This window comes from Helicoverpa armigera, chromosome 15 (genome assembly GCF_030705265.1).
Source record: "Helicoverpa armigera isolate CAAS_96S chromosome 15, ASM3070526v1, whole genome shotgun sequence".
Lineage (NCBI taxonomy): Eukaryota > Metazoa > Arthropoda > Insecta > Lepidoptera > Noctuidae > Helicoverpa > Helicoverpa armigera.
The window spans coordinates 10,632,539-10,654,744 of record NC_087134.1 but is presented as its reverse complement, the minus strand read 5'-3'; the positions used below and the strand labels follow the sequence as shown (position 1 = coordinate 10,654,744).

The window sequence follows — 22,206 nt, the reverse complement described above, 5'->3', positions numbered from 1 at the left end:
ACCAATTAACATAAAAATGGTCACGGCAGCTCATCAAAATATACGATATCTTTCCCATGCCACAAAGTAAAAGCCAATAAAAACGCCGCCATCTTGAAATTGACAGCCCGCCATAAAATGAGTTACCACGTAAAAAAAGATAATTCCATTCAATAAAACAGTAGATTGATATCGTACGATTTACTGCTGAGCGGGAGCGTTTTAAAATGAACAATGTAATCCGATGCTCCTTAATGCGTACGATTTAAACGCTTTTACCGCTGTTGGCCTGTAATCGACGCACGGTATGCTTCTTGAAATCCAATTTCAGAAAGTGTTTTAGTCCTTTGTAATACTTAATTCATGGCTGTAATTGTAAATCGCTTACTATAAATCTATAAAGTTCAGGTGTTAAAGTGGTATTACGTTTTAGGACGTTAGGATAAGTGTGTGACATCTTCAATAGACTGATATGACCGTTTCGTAGTTAAATATTACAAAAACCCCAGGCACAATAATGCCTGAAATCTCCAGAAAAAAGCGCTAAAAATAAATATTAACAGCTTTTTAAACTGTCTTAAAAATGCTACTTAATCTGGCGATCCAGCCATCCGACATCGCCTTTTTCTTCGCGCCAAAACAACAAAAAAGTGGGATGGCGGGCCGCGATGTTATCTGTGGCTACCGTACAGCCTGGGACCCTTGTAGTCTTGTACCGACGACACACGCTGATCGATGACTCTCTTCCAACCGTTTTTATTAAACGTTGTCACCTGATCCTGTAGTTTATTTGTTCAAACACATTTGATAACGTAATTGGTGAGTTTTGTAAAACAAGATAAACGTGACTAAGTGAGTAATTTATTTTATCAGTCCGCTAAAAAGGGTTGATTCCGTTATCTTATTTATGTTTCACGGTGTTGTAGTTAATCAAGAGAATAAAACTGAAAGGTTCGAGACAAAGTGTGGAATGAGGAAGTGAGGCCGGTGAGCACTACTTACGGAGCTGAAGGTAGTGTTTACTGAACTACAAAGTGTGGCTGCCGCGCTATTTTCTCCACACCGTGACGGAAAATAACTTGTCATTATTATAGTTTTGCACAAAACAAAACTGCGTTTAAAAGCGCTCTGTGATCTTTATCTAAAAATGCTAAATAAAGAACAGGTTATAACCTCTTCCATAAAATTTCTAATAAAACTGCGTTGCGATACATAAGGCTTCTTTTAACATCCTTCCTTAATGAATCACGTTGGTGTTCAACTTTATGAACTTGCAAAATTGCTCTAACCACTAATTACTTAAGATTGCAAATAAATTGTCATGTAAGAAATCAGGTTTCCAAGCAAATGTAGGAAAATCATACAGTATACAGATACTTATCGTAGGAACATACTTTAGATTACTAGTTAGGAGTTAAAACAAGTGGTAATTTCTCATGAAGACATGTGTAGCTACAGATTGAAGCTCAAAGTGACACTTGCTCTGACAGACGGAGGATTAAGTAGTAGAAACTGCAAGATATAGTGACAGGATGTCAATAGTAGGCCGTCATCAATCTAGAACTAGTTAATTCTAGTGACAAGTACCGCGCTAGTACCGTTTGTCTACCCGACTTTAGTCGCCTAGTTTAAGATGAAATATACTGGTATTATAATTAATTAAACCAGTCTGAATTGTTGTAATCTAGCTTTGATTTCAATTTTATAAAAGTAATGGGTATTTGCTAGAAACCGTGAATCGTGTCAAGATACACAACTTTTCATAAAATTATGTCATTATAAGATTTACAGTTATTATTTTGGACGATGGCAAGTAGGTACATTGTAGATGTAGAGTAAATAAGCAAGCAAGTAAAGTTCTTTACTTTATGGCCCATCGCGACTATAAACCGTTACCGTTGTGCAGTTCGACACTACCAGCGCAGCGAATATTATACACTGCAATAAATAGCAAAATATAGTAACTGTCACTAAAGTACCTACCACTGAGTCAGATTCGGTCGCAAATTATTGTACTTGGTTCAAATGTAGCAACTTCAATTTACTAATATTTATGCTATCAAAATTCCATTCGCACGTTCAGTTTTCACATGTAAAGAAGATTTAGAAGGCAATAAAAATAAAACTTTCTAAGAAGCATCTTCCAATAATTTGTCACCCAAGATTGGCTTTTAGAATCACAATTAAAGAGATAGATTTATAATACCCCTAAATCAATAATAACATTTACATTATGCATGGAATTTCTGAATGTAATAAACATTGAAAAGTTAATAATTGTGAATAAATCATGTGTTTGTGAGTGCACCGGCGGGGGGCGAGTAACGCCGCGGTATTCGTGAATAGTAATAGCTCGGATGATGCAGTGCCTGCACTGGGGCTGGAGGCGATGTGACTGAGAAACTCCGAGCTCTTGATGAACATGTCTTTGTTGATTTATTAACAGGAACAATTCATGATAAATGAGATCAATTTATTAACCGTGTATTGCCTGGTACAGTACCAAGTGTGGCCCAAGTTAAATGAACACTTTTGTTTAGCAATCTAGATATACATACGTAGATTTTTGTCTAGATTTTTGTCAACATATACTATATCTACTACCTATCGGTATAAACTTGGCTATAAATCAATTGGTCTCCAATTTCAATAAACTTAGTTAATCTCTTTGCTATAACTACACTAACTGTATCATAATCATGCTCTACAATAACATCTTTAGTAATGGTTCATCAAAGATCTCGCTTTCCGAACTCAATAAAACAGTTAACTACTACTTCTCCGTCCGTTTTAATTGTAACTGCCATAATAACAATTATTCTAATGAACTTACTGGCTTTACTAACTGTAATATCGGCTTTCTTATCGACTGCGTTAGTTTTGAACCGAGCCGCTATCAATCAGAGTTAATCAGACTTAAGTACTGGTTAATTATTTGACTGAGCTTACCTAATGGTTGACTTGTATAAATTAATAGTAAATACCGCTATGATTTACTGGGTCATGATATATCTCCTGGATTAAAGTTTTACATATCTGGTTTATCTTATTCTTTATTGTACACAAAAACATATAAAAATACACACAACACAGAGAAGACATGTACAAAGGCGAGCTTAACCCAGAACTGGGTTCTCTAACAGCAAACCTTAGAGCGATAGAGAGATGCGATAGGGAAGAGAAAATTAAAAAGTGCACAACATTAAACAAAAGAAAGATAAAACTACATAACATAAAATATATACCTATAAATAAAATATAAAATATAATAAATAAATAAATACATACATACAAATAAGGTCATGTTGACAGGAAATGTTCTTTAATTCGTCTCTTGAAGACATCTAACGATGTGCTGTCACGTATACTGTGAGGCAGAGCGTTCCAAAGCCTCACAGCGCGAACAGTGAAGGATCCATCATAACGGCTCGAAGTATGAGGAGGGACACGGAGTAGAAGAGATGAAGAGGAGCGACAGGGTTTGCCTCTAGGAACAAGGAACTCGAAGCGTTCCTTAAGATAATTTGGAGCGTTGGGATTGTGAAGAAGAGAGAAAAGAAAAGACAGAATATGAGCATCTCGACGCTGCCGAATTGGCAGCCACTTCAGCTGGCTCCGGAATTCAGACACATGGTCGTATTTCCGGAGGCCAAAAATGAAGCGGATGCACAGATTCTGCAGACGCTCGAGTTTGTTAAGAAGTTCCTCAGTCGCATCAAGGAAACAGACATCGGCATAATCTAAAAGAGGGAGAAGAAGCGACTGAGCGAGAGTAATTTTTGTCGGAAAAGGCAGGAACTTCTGGAGACGTTTGAGTGACTGAAACGAGCAAAATACCCTTCTGCTTACTTCTGCAACGTGTGAACCCCAGGATTCACACGTTGATTACTATCATAATTTGGAAGAAAAGTAGCACTTTATCTAAACAGCTTTCGATTTCATACCAATGTAGGTCTGTACAGTTGCTGTATCCAATTAGAATCAAGATAATGCAAAAGCAATACACTATCTTCGTCTCTAGAGTCAAGATCCTTCGTGAAGGCAATGAACTCACCAATTTTCAGCACAATCCGTATCTGAATATCTGAACAATATATCGTTCGTGCTGCGCCGCAATAAATCGGCGCCCGCGCATGATATACTGCGCGCGCAGCTCCAAGGAAATTGGAAATCAGCCACGCAATGCCCATTAATTGATACGCATAGATATTATAATAACAGTCATATTAACACGTGGGGCTTAATTGATTCCCAATTTAGATTTACGGTCGCCTATGATTATTTTGATGTGCATGCGATTTTAAAGGTCGTTGACTGAAACCATACCTAAAATACGAGTAGTACAACGGCGCTATCTTTCAAAGATTCCAGTAGTAATTGTGAAATATTAAAGTTCGATTGTAAGTGGCAATGTAAAAGCACTATCGGTAATTCCTAGAGGGCTTATTAGCATCTCCTATGCAAAAATAACTTTCTAAGCTACCAATGAACTAAAATGCAGGCTGTTAAGTGCAACTTGCACGATTTTACTAAAGGAATGTGAGCTTTTAGTAGCCGCGAAGTAAGAATGCTGCATATATTTATAATGCAGGTGTGGAGAGATCCTCAATCAATTAGCCGACTGCAGTAGAAACGCAGGATGCAGCGAAAGTGCACTGAAGCTTGACAATGTGTGGTCTGGAATGTTTAGTACGAAATAGCTAATTGTGGAAAGCTTTAGAACGTGAACTTAGTTTCTATAGAAATATTTAAGGGTGCTTTTACACCTTTTTAAATGGATGACCGGTTTGTTTGAAGCTGCTTATCTCAGGAAATACAATTGCGATTTGAAAACTTCTTGCAGTATTACATAGTCAATTTATCTAGGGAGTCTATTTATTACCGTTTATCCGTGTGCATAAAGTAGTCTCCACGCCACGCGGGTGAAATTGCTGGCATAAGGTTTTTCGTAACTCAAATGTCTGTACATACATTCATTCGTGCGTTTTACTTGCTTGCTCTAATCCACTTTAACAGTTTATGCATTGTAATGTTTATCCACGGCACCATATGAACAGTCATCGTATCATCGTGGATTTCACTTCGAGTTTATTTGTTCAATGATTCTAAGATATACCACACAGTGAGATTACAAAAGACCAAAGTCTATAACTCTGGAGATTCCTCTTATGAATTGATTCCAAAATTATTCCTCGATAGGTACATCTTTTGTCACTATTACTATTCTATCACACAATAATAACTTAACACCATGTATCCCGATTTCACAACAACTCACGAACCAGCCTCAGCTTCCAATGTTTATTCACACATTTTTCTCTTCCATCCCTCTCACACTTGGGACATCAGAGAGGGATAGAGATGTAAAATTTCTCGGTAGCTCGATATGTTTGTGATGCTCTTGTCAAGACGTTGGCTTTACTAATTATTGAGGGACAGGTGCAGGCAGGAATGGTAAGTAAGACTTGTTACCATAACATGATGTAACGATATTACTCGTAGTCGCGTGGCCACTTGTTTCTGATCCGTTTCGATAAAACGCAGGTGTCAATTGAATTGAGACCTTTGATGAGATGTAAAAAGGGGCTTCAATTATACTATCGTAAAATAAGGAGTTTATTGTATAGGTACTTGCTATGGTTTCGAAAGGACAGATCAATTTACGAAATGTCGTCAGACTCAGAAAGCATGACACTATAAGTAACTTTCGAATAATAATTAACACTATTGCCCCTTCAAGTCTAGGCATGGTATCTCTGCCCGCATCTATTCCAGATTCCCAATCTATAAATAGACATAGATAATTAGGAGCCCTGTAAGGCCGGGTACACGGTCCGTGGTGCCAGGCTACGCTCATTATAACCTGCGCTAATGAGTACATAGGCTTGTGGATGTACCCACTTATTGTAAAGCTACGGAGAAAGTTAGCTAGAGATGCTCAAAGTTAAGTAACACCAAATTTGATGATCGTAAAATTATAGGGCACGTTGTTAAAGTTCGTGTTTATGATACCATGTCTTTATTAACCGACGACAAAAAACAAAGATGTTCGTGTAACTGAATAATTGTTATTGAGAAGGAAAATTGACAGCATTTAGACTAGACACTTGAAATCTTCTGCACAAGGATTTGTCGCTAAGAAATATTAATTCCAAATGTCTGTACCACTTTGTGCAAGACGCAGTAAGTTGTTTTAATTCACTTTCTTAGTCTGCAAAGTTTACATAAATCTGATTAAGCGCTTTGGAACTACCAGGTCTTTTGATAAAAGCATGCACACAAACTTGGGATCCGCAATCAGTTACAACTATACCAACGTCTATAACACTTTTTAAACTATATGTATCTATATGGATGTTTCTTACACTCTTGTAATAAATTATTGTATGTATAAAAGGACCAACATAAAGTAGAGATCCACGAACACTTACAACTATACCAACGTCTAAGTATAATACCTTCTACGAAATGAACTATAGAGTCAGATATGCTTTTACCCCTCTAATAAATTACTATACATTCGATTACCAGGTAGTAGTAATGAATAACTGGAGTGTTCAACAGGCTACCAGTTGCTATACAATTGGTTGGAGCCGGGTCAGCAACTGCTCGATAATTAGTCGGAGCGAGCTTTAGTTTATAACGCACCTGTGTGAGAGATACGGGCGTATTGTGAGGAACTACCTGTTAGAATTTAAAGCATTGATAGAGGTTTTTGATGATCAATGTTCTTTTTGCATACTCTTAAACCAAGCACTTCTTGTTTGATGGTGTTTGTCTTTCTGTTAACTAATAAAAACAATGCGTAACGTTGCTTATTGTGCTATTAATAATAGCGTCCTAGCTGATTGTCATCCACGGTACCTAGCTGTTCTCATATAAGGAGGTCAGCCAGCTGCGCAGGACATAACGCTATAGGTAGTGCATGAGCTTTTGCTATTATACTAGTAAAAACCTACCACAGTATGTATATCAAGCAGTTTTTAAGCAGTGTGTCGTATCATTAAACATGCAACAGTAGTAAAAGTTAGTAAGCAACTTTAGCACAATAAGACAATGATCTTTCTAGAGAAATTCACTTGCAGACCCGCTCACAATCCTGCTCCGTATGTTTCCCCCCAATTTGGTAAGCACGCCATCCCTCGGGCTATAACTGGCTCCCTATAGTGCCTATAGTACTGACCCGTATGTCAGTTTGTACACTGCTCCTATATTATATTTGTAACGTTGTATAATAATAGTTTACTGACCACAGTAGAAGCGGCTTGGTTCCAAATAGTAGACCTCTAGCAGCTCTAATGTCACCTAAGGGGACCGTAATTTTGCTGTAAATATGTAATTTAGACGTCATTCAATCACTGACGCCATCTTCATCAGCCTACCGATACCGATAGACTCGATATTCCTCGATATACCTCGATATTGTTTTCTATGATTTATCCCATAACAATTTTTGGATATTTTTCCATATTACCAATAACTTCTACATCATAATAAAACTGTTACATAAAAATGTTTCATGAGTCATACCGTTACAATCCATACGATTTTTCTTACCTCATGCTTGGTCAGAACCAAGCTTTTTGCTCCTTAAATCCTTAGCGAAAAAATCACACATTTATAGGTACCACATTTCCTTTGAAATCTGTCTATTACGTTTGTCACGACATGTGACAGGCTGGTTACACACATGCGCACTAATTACCTTCAAATGAACGCGCCATTACGAGCTAGTAGATCTAAGGGCAGTTGTCCAACTAATTGACGTGCGACTACAGCTGTACTTGTGCACACAGCCTAATAAGCCATTGAATCAAACCTAGATTATGTAGCATTCTCATGGTTAGGTCGTAAGGAATTGCTAGGAAGAAACCGATGAAAGGGAACTAGAATTTCATAAATAGGTGCATAATTCTATAGAGTTATGGTGTGTTTAGAGGTCTGAGATTCGGTTTAACGGAACTACTGGATCGATTCGAAATATTCTTTTAGCGTTAGATAGACCCTCGTATTGAAGAAAGTCATAGGATTGTCTTTATTAGAGTGCACGGGTGGTGAAACCAATGTCGGAAGTTAGTTAAATAGAAGCGATAAGGCCACACAGTTAACCAAATAAAGCAAAACAAAAGCAATTGGATATCTCCCTTTATCAAATCTAATCAGCTCAGATAAATGAGCTCAATTAATCACCACAATAAGAGTTAAGATAACCAGTATCAGCTGTTGTGCGGTGATTGAATGACGTCATTAATCACCGCCACTGGTGATTAAGTTAAATCGGTTATTAAGATCACTATCAATGGGGAATTAAAATGGAGCACGTGGTCGCGATGGAAATTGAATCGGTGATGTATGGACAACATGGCCAAGTGAATGTTTAATTATAAACGTGCTTTGAATTCGTTGGTTCATTGATTTGTGTGCGTTCTCAAACTACCTAAATATTTTACTTTTGTCAAGTAGGTACTATAGCAATAAAATATTTGTTCAACTTCGATCTAGAGTCTTATTTTAACAAACCTGTAGTCATAGGTAGTTATGTTAAAATAACGTAAAATATATTAGGTACGTTAACTTTTAATTTCGCCATAACCCTTCTTATGAAATTATATTCCAGACTTACAGTTAACTATGCAAAGCAGGTCATTAGGAAATTCCTCTTATATTAAAATGTTTATTACTCACTTATTACTAATGAGAAATGGACCCACAAAGCAATGTTCCGCCAAAGTCATTTAGTACATAGAACCTTACATTACTCTTAAGAAAAGCAATATATTAAGAGTCCTTAAAAATATTATCAAAATGTTAAATTAAGACATTTCATATTAGTAATGTCATCTGAATTTATGGTTATAATTTGTTCAGGAAAGGTCTTTAATATTATGTAAGATTACACAACATTTATTTTCTCTCACGCACGTATCTATAGAAATGTTATAAAGCTGCAGAATTCGCCCAGTTATCGAGAAAGACTATAGACTAATTTTAATATTAGCAGAAGCTTGTACAACATAAACTAAAAGATTTAGCAAACAAAACAGGATACGTAAAAATTCTTCATAAGTAGTATACTCCACGAATATAGCATAGCAACAAGCTGTCATTTCGTTTTCAAGAAACATTAAGATTTACTATGAGTGATAGCCACAACATAACTTGTTCTACTAACTTATCCACCAGTCTATACTTACCAACAAAAAACTCCTGTGAACCAGAACACAGATATTTTAAAGAAGAAATACAAGAATATGTAACGGTAAACAAACTTAGACCAAATTTAAATGATTATTTATGAGCAGAGAAATAAATACGACTATTAACGGAGATTGTGAAATTGTAATCGTAAATTAAAGTGGAGGATTTTTTTGTTCTTGTATCGATATCCGGTATTTTATGACGACCAGTTGAAAGGTAATAAAAATTAGTTTGTTTGACAAATTCATTTTGGTATTTTGTTTTTCTTTATAGATATGACCAAATCTAAGTCAATTTATATGCTGACTATACGTAACAAATGACTCGACAGATTTGATTTTGTTCAAAATGCACAAATTCCGAATAAAATGGAATTCAGACAGAAAGACATTTTTTTAACGTTATTTCGAGACTAATGTTGGTATCTTTATTTTTTTGTCTTTTATCGTCAGTGTGTCTTTTTTGTTTTTGCTAGATACATGTTTAATCTATCTGACTATCCGAACAAAACGAAAAATCTATTTTTTTATGGAAGAGAAATGTTACTACTAGATACATTTTCTTAGAAAATTTACATAAGGACAAGACAACGTGTGTCAGGTCAACTAGACTAACATATAAAGAGACGCCAGTCTGTAAGTACAATTTATTTAAATGTTGATGTGCGGAGAGAGCTGCGACTACGACTTTCTATTATATACTTAGATCGAGATACGTAACGCAGCATCTGTAGCCCTGATCTTGAATGCGATAATACCTTAAAAGGAACTAATGATAGATCTGACGAGTAAATAAGCAATTTAGGGAATCATTAGGTAGCCAGTTTCTTGAAAGCACTAGAATGTATATGTCACCGTAAGATCACAAACATCGTTAGATTACAATCTATCTCGAGAGATTGTAAACTGTCGAATTATTGTAAACCGTAACATCTGATTGCAATTTAACGCATTATTTTTCGCTATATTATAATCTATCGATGAGAAATTGTCAAATTGTCAACTGTCCGAAAGCTCTCCCTGATTGGTCAGTCTTTTTGTAAGATCGAGAGCGATGTAGAGCGGTCAAAACTCCCGGTGTCACAGCTCTTTGACGTGCAAAAATAAGTGACGGTTTAATTTTTTATAAAATCAAAAATTGTACTTAATTTTTAAGACTCAAATTACACACAATTAAAAATTGTATTAAAAATTGTATTAAAAATTGAAGTTAGTGACGAAAACGAATCGCTGCAAAACCGACTCCACGTAGTCTTGTCTGCCCTACCCCTAGAGTGCAATTCAAAACCGCGTAGGCGCGGAGGGGCGAGGCGGCCTGCGAGCTGAGGCGCAGGTAGTTTCAGCGCTCGCCGCCGCGGCTGAGGCTGGCCGGCGGAGCCGGCCAGCAAGCCGAAGCTGCGGTGGTGAGCGTGAAAACCATCTGCGACGATAAGCTCGCATGGGACCGCCGGAGCCCCGCAGCGCCGGAGCCGTGACAGAAGTTATGCTTGCTGCATGTTGCATGCTTACTTCCATGCAAGAGTTATTTTTATATAAATTTAATACTTGAAGAATTTTTGAAGAGCATTTATTTTATTTAACTGACACCTCTATTTCATTCCTAACTCTACGGGAACTCCATGGGAACAGAACGGCTGGTCGTGATTGGTCGATCTTACAAAAAGACTGACCAATCAGAGAGAGCTTTCGGACAGTTGACAATTTGACAATTTCTCATCGATAGATTATAATATACCGAAAAATAATGCGTTAAATTGCAATCAGATGTTACGGTTCACAATAATTCGACAGTTTACAATCTCTCGAGATAGATTGTAATCTAACGATGTTTGTAATCTTACGGTAACATATATATAGCCTATTAGAATTTCCTATACATATGTATTAAGTGGAATACATATTTTATAATATAAAGTGAGCCAAATTAGGTGCGTAGTTAAGTAGGCGTTTCGATTACATAACTTGATATAATCTTAACATAAATCTTACCTTTGGGAAATTGTAAATAGGTATCTTGATCGTTAATGCACTTAACTTTCGCATAAAACTAATAGTTAAAAACCACAGTGGGCCAAAAAAAAGGTCGGTTTTACGTTGCTTACGATAAAAGATAACAAGTAATAAAAATATCCCTACCTAATTACTTATTTCAAAATCTAAATATGAAGCATTGAAAAATTCCTTAACATACGAGACCCATCTCCCAGACCCACTCTTCAGGTAACTGGTGACCCCCTTGACCCCGCCCGTCCAACCTAGTCATAGTTAGTAGAACAACCTCTTTTGTTTCACTGTAGGTTTACACATCTCGTGCTTGACTGACGAAAGACTCATATTAAACTAGCTTTCCTACTTCGTATGATATTCTGATATTTACCTAAATAAAAACCAAGTTGCCTGCCAAGTTAAATAAAAATTAGAGAAATTGAAACCATTCGAGAAACGCAATCCTACATTAATATGGGTAAGCTAGATGTAGATAGAGCATTAAAACAATGTTCACAAAGAATAAGCCATTCTTGTATCTCGAAAAGGACTTATAATATTTTCTATTATTTGATTGTATTAACTTTAGAGAATCTTTTGCTTTTTCGGTTTGTTAAAAACGCTAAATCGCAGCGCCCACGTCACAATTACAATAAATTCTATCCTTATTTATTCAAAAAACATTAATTTGTTATGCAAAACCATATTTTTGTCAACTTTAAGACCTAGTAGTACCTCTTAAATTCCAACATTTTAGGACAATCTAGCTTGTTCGACTTTCTAAGATTACTTTAGCAGATTATCCATTTAAATATGGCATAAATTATGTTAAACAGATATTAATAATACGTAAACGGCGAAGTTTATTATGATATCTTTATAAATGTTTAGCCAGTTGAGCGGAAAGTTATAGATTTAAGAGGTCAGAAAGTTACTGTTACTATCTATCCGGTGTTAAAATGACTTACGAGGCCGCGATTACTTGTATCTCTTAAATAAATTAATAATATGCCTCAGATACATAAAATCCTTTAACAAGTTACTAAGACATAAAGACTGGAGCCGGCTGATAAAGCCATAAACGACCGATGTCAATAAAAACGGCAATAAACAGACCAAATATCGGGCGAACGGTAAACGTCGCATCTGACTAATAAACACATTTACATGATAACAAATATATTGTGGACAGTTGATACTCTACATATAAAACGAGAATCAAGCTGTCCATTTGTCTGAACATTGAATTAATTTTGAAAGCGTACTAAAAGGAGAACTCTGGTTATCATTCTAAACACAGAAACAATTGGTTATTCAAGCCGTTTGAAGTAGATATAACTAAGGGCCCCTACGCATTGTGCGGTTAGCCGGAGTGCGGTCAGCCGTCCGGATAACCGTAGGAAGCGGTTGCGCTTGCGGTTAGCCGGGTGGCGGATAGCCGCAACTCCAACCGGAAAGTGCGTTTAGAAACCGTAGTAGTTTGCGGTTGGATCGGCTCATTTCCAAGATGGACGTCGAAGATGTCGCAGCTATTTATTATATTTACTCGCGTTATAAAAAGAAACAGAAAAAAAGGTACTGGGTGCATCCTTATTTGCAAACTCGAGATGAAAGCAAGCATTTTGAATTGTTTTTCGAAGAGCTCAAAAAGTATGGAGACAAGTTTTTTGGATATACTAGAATGAGTCTGAAATCGTTTGAAGAACTTTTGAACATATTAAAAACCAATATAACAAAGCAAAATACACAGTTTCGAAATTGCATTAAGCCGGAATTAAAGTTAACATTAGTGCTAAGGTAAGAAAAATAAATTACACTTTGTATGTGGTTAATTTATTATTATTTATGGTTCAAAGAAAGTGGGTTCACATTTTAATCATTGTCATTATCATTTAAAGAATTAAAAGTTCCAAGTAAGACGAGTGTTCACTATTTTGAGACTCTTGGCCCGTTGATAATGGTGATTGTACATCCAAGTTTTGCGACGGACCTGCTGCGGACGCTTGAGAATGTGGTCGTCCGAATTCCGACGGATACATAGGCTGACTGTTGGGATTATTTCTCGAATACTGCGTCGTTTGGTATCCACGATAGGAATTGGGCCTTGAAGAACTCCACTGTGTGTTTGCATAGTAATCAGAAAAATGTTGTGCGTCATTAATTACTCTTAAAATATCTAACTTGGTTTGCATTCGTAGGTGATCGGGTATTTTCTTAAAATCCTTTACCAATGACAAGAAAAAGGCGATCGTTGTCATCATCCAAATTTTTTTTCTAAATTTTTACTTAAAACTCCGACTAACTGTGCACCAATGTGGTCTTCATTATTTCTCTTTCTTTTCTTTGATGCCAATACAGTATTTGATGAAGGATTGTCTTCATCCCGTGTAGTTGTCCCAATATCTTCATTTACTGTAGCATTACCGTCTGTGCGATTAACAGTTACTGTATCTCTTATAAATAAAAGATTATCATAAAATATATAAGATTCCTTTTTTTTCGCTGCAGACCCACTCGGACTTATCCTTGCTTTATGGGTCTTTACAAAAGCGTCGCGAATGTTCCGCCACTTTTTTTGAATATTGAGACCTGCAATAAAGAAAATTTGTTTTAGATATTTGGCAACGGGGTGCTCATTCGCTGAATTGCATTACATATTTAGGATTGAGTTAGCACAGTCGCCGAAATAGTACGAGAAGTATGTGCCGCGATATGGTTTTGCTTAAAAGAAATATGCCTACCAGAACCAACGGAAGAAAAGTGGCTTCAAATTGCAAATGATTTCTCTAACCGAGCACATTTCCCTCACTGCATTGGGGCTTGTGATGGGAAACATATAAGAATTATAGCACCTAACAATAGTGGATCAATGTGCTTTAATTATAAGAGCTTTCATTCTCTGGTTTTGATGGCAATTTGTGACAGCAGCTTCAAATTTATTTTAATTGATGTTGGAGCATATGGCAGATTCGGTGATTCAGCAATATTTCAAAATTCGAGCTTTTATAAAAAAATGCAGGAGAATCGCTTGAACATCCCTGAACCTGCACCGATTTCAGAATCTAATAGCACTAGTTTTCCCTACGTCTTTGTAGGAGATGAGGCATTTGCCTTAAGTAAAACTATGATGCGCCCATATCCAAGACGCGATTTAAATGTTACAAGAAGAACGTTTAACTATAGGCTTTGCAGAGCTAGACGTTATATTGAATGTACTTTTGGGATACTTGCGAATAAATGGCGGATTTTCCATAGACCCATTAATGTTAATACCGATTTAATTAATGATATTATTAAGTCTGCGTGTATTTTACACAACTTCGTGAGAGACAAAGATGGGTATTCTTTTGAAGACTCATTAAATAATCCACTGACTGAATCAATTGCTCGGGATAGTGTGCGCAGAAACAATACAACTGCTTTGAGATATCGAGAATTATTTGCAGATTATTTCATGAACGAAGGGAGGGTAATCTGGCAAGATAATTTCATTTAAATATGCTGAGACCTCAGATCAAAGAAATATAGGCAGATAGAACGTGCGCGAACAACAAAGTGACGCCAGATTTTATGTATGTGTGCGCGGCAGCTATATATTTTTGTTCAGTTAAATTGTTCTCAAATATTGTAGTTAAACACAGTAAATTAATAAGCTATTTAATTAATAGGTTTTTTAATTTTAAAATATAAACAATTTATTATAACAATCAACATAGGTATTTATTAAAATAACTAGCTTCCGCCCGTGGCTTCGCCCGCGTCGAGTTCGGTTATATCGCGTTTCCAAGAGAACTCTTCAAAAGTCCGGGATAAAAACTATCCTATGTTCTTTCTCAAGGTCAACTCTATCTCTGTACCAAATTTTATAAAAATCAGTTCAGTGGTTTAGACGTGAAAGCGTAACAGACAGACAGATAGTTACTTTCGCATTTATAATATTAGTAGGGATTCAACCCCTATTTCACCCCCACACTGGTAAAAAAAAAAACTTTCAAAATGAACAAACGATTTTTTGTTTCTTATGACGTGATATTTGACGAACTTGTATACTAACTTTCAACCCTTATTTCACCCCCTAGCTGGTCGAAATTTCAAAAATGCTAGAACAAATGTTTAATGATTTCTTATCAAGTGCTTAAATATAAAATTTCATGGTTTTATCTTTTGAAATTAAGAAAGCCCATACTAACTTTCACCCTCTATTTCAACCCCTTCATCCCTTTTTTTCGAAATAAAAAGTAGCCTATGTTCTGTCTCGGGGTCTAAAGATTGTCTGTACCAAATTTCATCAAAATCGGTTGCGAGGTTTAAGGGAAAGCGTAACAGACAGACAGACAGACAGACAGAGTTACTTTCGCATTTATAATATTAGTTTGGATTATTATTTAGTTTAGTCTTAGGAAATTACGAGTAGGTATCTCGCTTTAATTTTAAACTTTAACAGCCTTTGTTTTGCACCAATTTCTTATAATATTGTTGTTTAGCGTCATCATCAGATCCTGACCTGATGACTATGAGATCAACTGGCAACTATGCCGCGTCGAACAAAAAAAGAATCACGTAAATCGGTCTATAAACCTCGGCGTAATCGATGTACATACACAAAAACATACCGGCCGACAACCTCCTCATTTTGGGAAGTCGGTTAAAAATATTCGTCATGAATTTAAATGCAACATCGATGTTTCTTATACACAATACACATTCCCCTAATTCAGGGTAATTTTCCCGTCATAGCTACTGGTATCACAAACGATTTACTGTCAAGGTTTTGTGTTCAAGTGAGCCGAAAATATTTTACGGAAAATAAATACGAAAACAATAATAATAACAAGAGTTATCTGTGGACAGATATCCCATCTTGTTTTCTTAGTTTTGTGAACAACTTTTGCAGTGTTTAAACCACAAATTACTAAATAGTTACTACCTACGTAACAGATAAATCACTCCATACAAAAAAGTCCATACCTACTGTTATAAGCACCTACAAGTTCCCCAACTACCTAAAATTCCTAGCTGCGTTATAAAATGAACCTTAAAAGCTCGAGCGCTTGATTATTAATATTATTATTCCATACTGTCTATATGGTATATTCGAGCACAAGTGCCATACCCCCTGTTACAACTTCGCCGAGTGCTGATACATACCTAAAATTGGTTTCTGCGTAGCGACACGCGTAATGTTCCGAGTCGTCATTACTGATACATACCTAACGATCTCTGATGTTAAAATCATAAAGTAGATAAGTATTAATTTATAAAAAAAAATAGAATTACTAAATAAGTTCATACATATAACATGTTTCTAAATACCCATAATTTTTTTCTTACAATAGTCGCATATAAACCAACACAAGTCAAACTAATCCATCAGTTTGTTAGGTAGCTTAAAAAACCTAATAAAAACCAACAGCACAACAGGCCACGAAATAAAAATAATCAATATTGGAGCGCGCGCGCCGCGTGTGACTGTTGAAAGCCCTGAGCCGCGTGGGGCGACCGGCGGCCCAGCGAGCGGTAGGCATTTATCGCGCGCAAGTACGTCGAGTGACAGAGCGGTACTGTCGCGAGTTTGTATTCGCTTTTGATTTTGTACCTATTTGCTTTGGTGGACACACGCGTGTTCTGAGCGCTCTATCTGCCTATTTCTTTGATCTGAGGCTGAGACAATAAAGAAGATGGATCATCATCACTAAAACAATATTTTCAAATAAACTGATTGGCACTTACCAAGTTCTTTTTTTTTATCCTGTGATAAATCAGCTCCATAAATCTCCACCAACTCTTCCCAAGCTTTTGAACGTAAGTTTTTATCGGAATATTCTGCGGATTTAGTATTCCAGATTGCTGGCCTATTTTGTATCTCGACTATAAATTTTTCGGTATCGAAATCCATTATCAGAATGCGCGAATGTTGGTGAACACGTGTACCGTCAATGGCGGGCAACCGCAAACTAGCTTATCCGCGTAGTGTGTATAGCGACCGTCCGGCTGGCCGCCGGTCGGGCCGCAGCGCTCAGAACGACCGGAGCGGTCGGGCGGCAGCCGCGTCGTAGTGCGAATGAAAACTACATTCTCATACAAACCTTTTGTTGCGGTCAGCCGCACGGCTGACCGCATTCCGGCTAACCGCACAATGCGTAGGGGCCCTAAGTACTTATGGGTTGCGTGCGACATATAATGTGTATAACATGATATCCTAGAGAGGACTTGGTGAAAATCCATCAAACCCGGCAAAAACACGGCTTATAGCTAGTCGTATAATATTTCAAAATATTAAGTTGACATCGCCAAGTATGGCTGATCACAATCTTCTAACGTCTCTGTTAAGCAGAGAAGTCGATAAATTCCTGACAAATAATACAAATTAATTTTATGGCAGCTTATCAATTTACAGCCGGTCGAAGGCCACTTCTCATAAACAGAAGTATTAAGAATTAATTTAGATGTTCTGACTTATAAGGATATTTTGTGATTTTAAACCAAACTAGTCAAGCATCAGTTTTAAGCACTACCACGTAGTAACTTTTAAGGTAATCTGTGGTACCTACTAAAAAAAGAGAAAATGTGGTTTCTAAAACAACGTTAATCTTACTATTACAATTTTAGCATGGACAACATAAGTTACAAGTTTTCCCGAAGGAACTGCTTCACATGAATAAAAAGCTTGTTTTTCTTTTACGCATAAACTACAGAATAAATGACGATACTTAAAAGTATCACAATACCTAACATATAGGATACTTTTATCCGGATATAGAAAGTTGATCTACTAACAAATAAATAAGAAACAAAGTACTCATATAATCCTCCTGTTGTTGGCAAGTCGTTATGCTAGTAACAGTGGTTGGCATTGATAGACACGTACTCCTCAACGTGTGGCCGACGTGCGGGGTCGCGGGTCGCGCTCGTAACCACGGCATACCACGGGGTCGCCCGCAACTCGCGTCTCGGGGTAACCGTCGAATGACCGCTAATTTCTATTATTGCATGCCTGATGTATTGCGATTCTGCGTGTCAGATCTACTGGGTGGTTTGTTTAGTTAAGAAATGAGCTAACATCAGTCTCACTTCTTACCAACAAGCATCTAAAGAATTGCTACTACAGATTTTTTAACTGTAGCCCTACGCTAGGAGAGGATTGATTTGTATTCGGTAACATTACAGTACTGCGTTTACAAACATTCAACGAAACGCACAAACCGCCCAAAATAACTTTTATTTTATTTTAATCAATTTTATTTATCGTTTTCTTATATCGGCGATGTGGTCTGCCATTATGTCATACATAACATGGGTACCATTTAGGATAGGAGCAAAAGCTTACTACCTCCACACATAATATTTCCCAAAACAAAATACAACTTGCCCCTTGATTCCCTCGCTCCTACAAGCGGAAGTCACCTTCCTACCCAAATTTTCGTCAATAAAAATAGTTCACCATGACAACTGGCTCGCCCCATCCCGTCCCATCCCGCCCCACCTTCTCAGTTGAATGGAGCCCACCAGGTTTCCGGGGGCAGCCACGCGTGCAGTTTTGAGGTTGGGCTCCCGGATGCAACGAAGGTCTTAGAAATGTTATCTTCTCATACAATCTGTTTAAGAAAGTGACCCAATTTGTTTTATAAGGTACCAGCTCCTGTAGCGGTTTTAACCGCATCCCATGGGAACTTCGTCCTGTAACCGGATAAATATAAAACTCTATATTTGAGTCGACTGTCTTATGTTTTTAACGATTAACTTTTTGTTAGATCCTGTATTGGTTGAAACTAGAACTTTATTATAAGCAGTACCTAATAATAGGTTTTGAATCACAGCAACTTTTGAATTATACCTAAGCTTATGTCATTCTTATACATTTAAAAATAACCAAATAATATTCGTGTGCCAGAATGTTAATGTTATCATATTTTACAGTATTACGACAGGATACAGGTATCGAATAACCCAAATTACATGCAGTTAAGTATAATTATCGAGAGGCCTCTTGGACCCCGGGGGTCCCACCCCCAACTGACAGCAGACCCCGTATAAGTTCCAAGCAATGCTTAATATATCAATTATTGTTATATTAATGTTCTGACAAATGTTTAGTATAAATTAATAATGTATGTTAATGGTAGAATTAATTCGAATTATTGTGGTACATGGTCGTAGCTTGTAGAAATTCCAAAATGAGATATTTGTGTTCGTTATTAAATATGTTAATTTCATAGTGTTAATTTATCACCAAAACTGACGCTGACCTCTGATACTGATAGTTTGTTGTAAAATAATGGTTATTCTATTCGAAGATTATTTTTTCCAATAATTTATTGATATATGTTGCTACTTTAAGGAGCTCTATACGTGACAAAGAACAAATATAGCTTAAGGTTTTTGGTGTTATTAATGGTTTATTTTATTTGTTCAAAAATGATACGATATCAATTTAGCAGACTTTACAAGGATATTTTTGTGCCTCCTATTGGTATTAGGTTACAATTTAAATACATATATGTTTATGTTATCTTGTGTAAATCCTTCAGAAAGTTCATGTATTAATTTAACTTTATCTACTTATTTGTTTCAGGTGAGTAAACGCGAATCCATGCTGTTATTTGAACTACGGTTCCGTAAGTTAATTCAACAAAAATTATATAATATTCATGTACTTATGTTTAATGATACTAGTTAGGTATATAAAGCAATTTAAAACACAACTTTTAACTGTTATAACGATTTTCTCTTACGAACTCACTAACTAGTAGCTAATGCATAATTCAATGATAATTTAAATAAACAAATAACTTAATAAATAAACTTAACCCAAGCTCGACAGAATATAATTGTGTGCGTTACATAAAATAAACGACTTTAACATAACTTCAATTAAAATTAACATATTCAGTAGTAAATCGTAAAGTCAGAAAATATAATTATTTTGTGAATACTTCTGCACTTATGAATTTCAATACAACCTCGGGGAAATTACGAGCTGTTTGTACATAAATAAATACGAACTAGTAGTATTTATGTTGCAAGGCAAGGATTTCTTCAAATGAGTAGCTATATTACTATGTATGTACGAATATGTTTTCGACAGAAAATCCAGGTATCTTAAAGTCCCATTAATCCCAATAAAATATCTAAGTACTGAACATGAGGTAAAACTACAATTTTACCAAAACAGTAAAATCTGGTTCCATTTCACGACTCACTATCTTCTCGCTATGCCGATCCATAGCGATAATATTAACAAAATCGTGTATTTAAAAGTGAACTACGTACAGCATATCATTGACTTAATTCTAGAAATGGCTTTCAACACTTATAAAAGTAATAACAGCTAAAATAACAAGTCCCATAATTTAAATTAAATATTATGCAAAGATGAGCTCCATTATTGATTAATACAGAGTTAGAAATGAAATAAGTTGGTCGTCGTCCACTCCGACCATCCGACCATCCGAGTATGATTGATGTTCGTGGATGCAGCCTGTTTCCATTGATACACGGCACATGACGGAACTCGCCACGATATCCGATATGATTTATGTGACGTTAGACTAGAATAAGGATGATACTTATAGTTGGTGATGCAATGAGAGTAGATAGTATCTATGGAGGTTTTGTTTGTTATTTTTTATTGGAACTACTTAATCAAATCGCGTGTCTAATTACTGATCTTTCTTATTAAAACAGGTGTATAAAGAAACCTTTTGAGGAAAAAATACATAAAGTTCTTAAAAGAATGCTGGGTGTTATATCAGATCTTATTGTATTGATTCATTTCATGTTCAAAGAATGATGCTCATTGTTTCTACTTCATATAAACATATTTAGTTTATAATTCTCAACATTTCCTCCATTGATCAGAAACTTTAAATAACCAAGTTATGGCAAACATATGACGTAAGATAAACAATGGAAATGCTCACAGATGAATTGAATACATGCATACCTAGATATTATTAAAATTGAACACATTTTTTGTTGTAGCGTCTCAAATCAATTTAGTTTGTAATTAGAGGAAATGAGATGTAATGAGTGTTTTGGAAACTTGAATGGTTATTAGGATGCAAGATCACACTCCATTGATTTGATTTTGAATCAATTTGAACTAAATAATCTTTGGCAGTAATTTTTAACTTTATTAAAATAATTTGGTATAGCTGGTGATGTAGCCAGTAAACATCTGGACAATCAAACTACAGTTAATCAAAATACCTTTTCTTTTTCCCAAGGGTTAAACAAACTTTATTCAAAGTTATCTTCCAAGTTAACTTTATCATCTTGCAAACCCTTTAGTTAACGTAAGACAACACGCAGGAAATCCTCCGAAAAAAAGAAGTTATTTTGCTCACCACATACCTCACTCCATTTGTCCTTACGTCGTCTCACGAATAAGGGAGCAACGGATGCGCGCACGCACGCAGCGACCACGCGATCGCGAGCTCCCTGCAATTACATATATCATACTTGCCGTAATTGAAGGATTATCATTTCTCATTTACTTTTATAATTGTTAACGACGTTTCTAGCGGGCTTATGTATGTTTAGGGCAGCTCAAAGGTAGCTTTTGCCTGCGTGCGGTTATAATTATGTGTCATCGTAAATTATGACAGTTTTTAAACTGCACATTTTTTTCTGAAACTACAAAAAAGCTACTTTTAAAGTATTTTATGATATGCGTTGGAAAAGTGTATTTACAGCTTGGTGTTATTTGGCAAACATTTAATATCATGCTGAATTTATTTCCGTTTATTTGACGTCGCTAATGAAAGACTTCATATTGTATCCTGTATTAATTCCCTTCATACCATAATATCCAAACAATAAATCCTTCACCACTACCGGCATGAAACTAAACTATTTTAATCCTACCAGAACTACATAAACTTGTAAGCTTTACAAAGTGAAACATCTTGACAGAAACACACCAAAACGGTGCGCGGTGCGAGTAATCGCTTATTACGGCGAGCGGCGAGCAGTGAGCGCGGCGCCCGCGCACCTCTCAATTATGCCGGCCAGCGCCCAGGGGTGCGGGAGATAAGATGCTTTG

General features: G+C 36.3%; 1 protein-coding gene across 4 annotated transcripts in view; it reads left to right on the top strand.

Annotated features, from left to right (window-relative positions):
• LOC110377914 (protein prickle) overlaps window positions 1–22,206 on the top strand; it is a 272,653-nt gene that overhangs the window by 150,359 nt on the left and 100,088 nt on the right. The window lies entirely within an intron of this gene.